We start from the raw sequence: 5,011 nt of genomic DNA on the forward strand, positions 1-5,011 counted from the left end.
CGCTGTGGGGCTGCAGTTGAATGGGAAGGTGGCCCCAGCTGGGTTTCATGACTGGAGTGAGGAGGGGGCACAGGATTTTGACAGCAGCTTCCCACTGCACCAGAAGGACTTCCCTGATCCAGGCCAACAAGGAGTGCACAGGTCGGTGGGCAGCTGTGTGGAGCCCCACGACTTGTGGCAGAAGTTGCAGCAATCTGACTGCTTCTTCCAGTAGATGCTGCTGTGCTGGAGGCTGGGCTGGAGGAAGTAGGCTGGTGAGGAACCATGGAGGCAGACCAGGTCTGGACTGCGGTGTCCAGAAGCTCCACCCCCTCCAGGCCTCACTGCCCAGCTCCTGTCAAGGACAACCTGGGCCTCAAGTGGGAGCTCCTGGCATGGATGTTGTGGGATACAGTCCCAGAGAGCAGTTTCCAGGCTCTTGGCCTCACGTGGAAAGGTGCTGACTCGGATAGTATATGGCCATCAGCTGTGACTAGTTGGCCATCAGCTGTAACCAGTTAGCCATTAACCACTAATATAACTGCCTTGTCTCTGCTAGGGAGTTGGTTGGTTGGCAGAGAAGCGGACGGCAGATTGTGCATCCTGTGGTTCCTGCCTCCTGTGTCTCCAACCCAGCCGCCAGCGAGACTATAGTGGTGTGACTCCCCTACCTATGGCTCCGTGGGTGTTCCTTTTTGGCCTCACCGTGTCCTGTGTTCTTACGTGGGGGGAAGACTGAAGACCCTGCATGAGAGATGTGCATCAGGCCGCTAAGCGAGGGCGGCATGACTGGTGGTGATCCCCAAGATGGTGCTGGCGGCCTCCTCTCCTTGGAGCTAGTGCCCTGTGCATTCCAGCAGCTGGATGTGCCTCCCAGCTGTGCCCCTACCCCAGCGGCTCCCAGCCCTGGCCCAGCAGGCTTTCTACCCCCAGCCGCAGCAGCTCTGGAGCCCGGCCCCAGTCCCAACCTGGCATTGGACTTGGTCTTGCCCAGGACCCTCTCCAAGGAGCTGTATCATCTTCAGCCACATGTATATGAATGGAGAACCAGAGGAGGCCGTGGCCCTGCCCAGGTGGCCTGGTAGGTCACCGAGTTTGCACTCTTCACCACTGGGGACATGAATCCCTTCCTGGCTGCCCATCCAGTTCCTGGTCCCTTGGCAGCACTTAGAGTCCCTGTCACCCTGTGACATGATGACCTGTTGATTGCTGGCCACAGGCGGGCGTGTGGGGCCTGCCTCTGTCAGTGTTCTGGACCCTTCACCTTGTAGGCCTCGGTAATGCCTTCTCTACCTCAGAACATTTCAAGGACTGGGGTGAGACGTGGCGGGGCTTGATGTCCTGTCCCTAACCGACAAGCATCCCATGCTATCAGCATCTGGCACCTCTGCCCTGCTCCAGGCTGCTGCCCCCACAGTTGCACAGCTGGATATGAAGGGCCTTCTGGGTCCACCCAGCAGACACCATCAAAGGCGTCCCTCCCCCATATTCCACCAAATGTGGACAGACTTGCAAACCATCCTGATGAGTTTTGTGGCTGGATGCATTTCCAATTACTGAGAAGGGCCCCCCCCCCAAGCTGCAATTCATCTCTACACACCTGGCAACCTCCATTAACTTTTTACCACATTCATCCACATTGTCTACCAAAAATGCCATTGTAATAGACCATAGCAACGATGTTGATAATATCTCTATCCTGAAGAGGTCAACTGTCGGAAATACCATGACATAGCATATTGTTTACAGAGGTATAGATTTTGTAAACCTTTATAGGCTAGGGTGAGGGATAGACATCATGACTGATGAATTTCTGCTGAACAAGAATATCCATCTCTTCAATTGTCATGTCATCCTTTCAACTCTTCCCAGCCAGGAGGAGGTCATGATAAGCCCAACAAAGTCCTTGAATCTAATCTTTAGTCTTCTAAACTGTCTCCCCAGGTGGGTACAATGCCTGTGGTCACATCATTTGGCTTATTTATGTGCTTAAGGACTGGATGAGCTGAAGAAACTGCAGCTGGCAAAACTGCTATGTAAAGTATCTCTTTGTCTCCGGAAAAAGAAATTTCTTCTTTGTTGACTGCTTGACTACTTATGTAAGTAGATATGATTGAGTAATAAAAAGAAAGTTCTATGACAACCTCTGCATATGAGCAGGTGGACTGCTGGGTGCCACGTGTAGGCATGAGTCACCACTATACCAGACATATCCAGGGTGGGTTTGGGCGAAATAGGTGAAGGGAGTCAGAAGGTACAAGTTTTCCAGTTATACAATAAGTAAGTCATGGGGATGTACTGTATCATATAATGTCTTACATACCATATCCAGGGTTTTTAGTTTTACTTAATGGGAAGAATAAAGAAAAATACATCTATCTTCCCCCGAAGTAGCAGCTGCTTTCCTTTTTATATAGATTAATTGTATTTCAACTTATTCCTATGTAGCTTTTATTTTACTTATTTTAACTTATAAAAGGTATCATTTTCAGCCTATTCTTTAGGGACTTCCTTTTTTCACACTAATATATTGTTAGGAGTCATCCTTAAGGCAGCAAATTCCTTTGTAATTCATTAGTTCTGACTGCTATGTATACGCGTATATACCATGGTTTATTCATTCAGTTTTCTCTGGATGGATATTTGTTGATAGTCCCAGGTTTTTGCTATTGTGAACAATGCTAGTGTGAACAATCTTTTACATGTATCTTGTTGTAGAGTTTCTCTTGATATATACCGAGGAGTGGAATTGCTAGGCTGCAGGCTATGCAAATCTTCAAAGATAGAAGACAATTCTAAATTCATTAACAAAGTAGGTGCACTAATTTACATTCCATACTAGCAATGGTTAGGGATACTACAGATGCTTACTGAACTACAGCCTGAAAACTTTCTCCAAGCAGTAAGCTGAGGTAATTATGAGACTCCCCTCAAATTGTTCCTCTCTCAGGCATCACTCACTGTCAGTTGTCGTCTAATGCCCAATATCTAAAAATTACTGTTGCATGTATTTTGGATTTTTCTTTTTTAAGTTTCTGGCAAGTGAATCAATCTGGTCCCTGATTCTCAATCTTGTTTGAAATTAGTAGTCTTTTTAAATCAATTTAACCTTTTTTTTTCTGTAGTAATTGCCTCTGTTTTTATTTATAAAATTATTTTGTCATCTCTCTACTAATCATGATTAATTCTGCCAAAATTTAATTATTTTGTTAGTTTTTCCAAATAGCAATATTTTGGGCTAATTTTATTTTTGTTTTCTTTGATCCCTTATCTTGTGTTTTCTTTAGTTACATCCTGTTGTCTTTTTGTTGTTGTAAGATGGGCAATTAATTCATTAATTTTTAGGCTTTCATTTTTTTCTCTTTAATGTTCATGCTCTAGGCTATAAATTTCCCTCAGGTCACTGCTTTTGCTGCATCACGTAAAATTTGATATATATTTAAAATTTTAAAAAATCCATTATAGATATTTAAAATTTTCTATTATAATCTCCTTTTACCCCATGAATTATTTATCAGGTTTTAAAAATAATTCAAGTAAGTGAGAATTAAAAATTATATTTGTATTAATGTCTGACTTAATTGCATACATATTTTTGTAAAATTGTTTGAATTTTCTTTATGGCCTAATTTGTGATACATTTTTATACATAATTATATGCATATGTACTTGAGAACAATATTTTTATTCCAATTGTTAGATTCAGAATTCAATGGTTTTTTCAGTTGTGTTATTCAGATCTCATATATCTTTGCTCACCTTTTTTGTCTATTTGACTTTTCAATAACTGTGTTGAAATGTGTTGACATCTCTCACTATTATGGTAGATATATTACTCTGTCCCTGCAGTTCCAATAAAATTTACTTCATGCACTTTAAGACAATTTTATTAGTCACCACCTATTTAAAATCACTTCATCTTCTTGGAGAATTGAATTAAGTAATGAATTGAATTATCTGTTCCTAATAATACATTTTACTTTAATATTTATTTTATTTGTTACTAGTATACCTATAACAACTTTCTTTTGGTTATATTTGCTTCATGTTTCATTTTCTATTCTTTTAATTTTAACCTTTTTTTTCCTTATACTTTAGGTATGTCTTTTATAAACTGCATATTTTAGATTTTATAAAATACAAACTGTGACTTATCTTTTAAAGTTCAGTTCATATTTTTTCAAGCTAATTATTAATATATTTGGACCCATTTAAAGATCTCAACTTATTATTTCTGTTTATTTTTTTCTCTGTTTCTATTTCTTTTCATCCTCCATCTCCCTTCTTCCTTCAAATTGATAGCTGTATCTACTCAAAATGCTGATTTGGGAATTTTTTTTATTGCTGATCCACAGTGAGATAAAGAGCTTATGCCAGAATGCAAATTAAAGCTCTACTCCCTTCATTCAGAAAGTCTTTATGTAAAAATCATGTCGGCTGAACTAAGCAGTGTGGTTAGTGATCTGGTTGATATACACTGTGGTTCAAGATCCTTCTGTTGTCGAGAACTGAAAACAGTTCAGCTTGGTGGACCTCACTTTCAGAAATACCGTTTTAGCGTTTTCTTACATCTCTTGTGGAACTCAATTTTCAACATACTGATAGTATTTAAGCTTTTAAATAGGGATTATTATGAATATGTTTCCTCTTTTACTTTGATAATAGATTTCTTACCATCTCTTTAAGATAACAACCATCTCTAAGATAGCAACCAAGATATTTAATCTCTTTTATTCATATATCACTTACAGCATCTCTTGTATTTGTTCTCTTATTTAAGAATATCTGTTTTCAACCTGGCACTTTGCATGATAAAACTTCTGAGATCTTTTATACCTGGGAATATATTTCTCAAGACTTCAGATTTGACTAATATTTAGGCTGGATATAAAATCTTCAATTTGAAGTTCTTGTCCTTCAGTACTTTGGAAATTCTACTTCCGTAGTTTTCTTGCAGTTGGTATTGATTTTGAGCTCTGTGATTTTACTCCTTTGATGTGATATGCTTTTACTTTTTGTTAGCTTTTAGAAT

General features: G+C 40.1%; 1 pseudogene; it reads right to left on the reverse strand.

Annotated features, from left to right (window-relative positions):
* Window positions 1–1,350: 1,350 nt before the first annotated feature.
* LOC109456499 (methionine aminopeptidase 1D, mitochondrial) lies at window positions 1,351–2,190 on the reverse strand (annotated as a pseudogene).
* Window positions 2,191–5,011: the final 2,821 nt, after the last annotated feature.

Source organism: Rhinolophus sinicus, linkage group LG01 (assembly GCF_036562045.2).
Source record: "Rhinolophus sinicus isolate RSC01 linkage group LG01, ASM3656204v1, whole genome shotgun sequence".
Taxonomy (NCBI): Eukaryota; Metazoa; Chordata; class Mammalia; order Chiroptera; family Rhinolophidae; genus Rhinolophus; species Rhinolophus sinicus.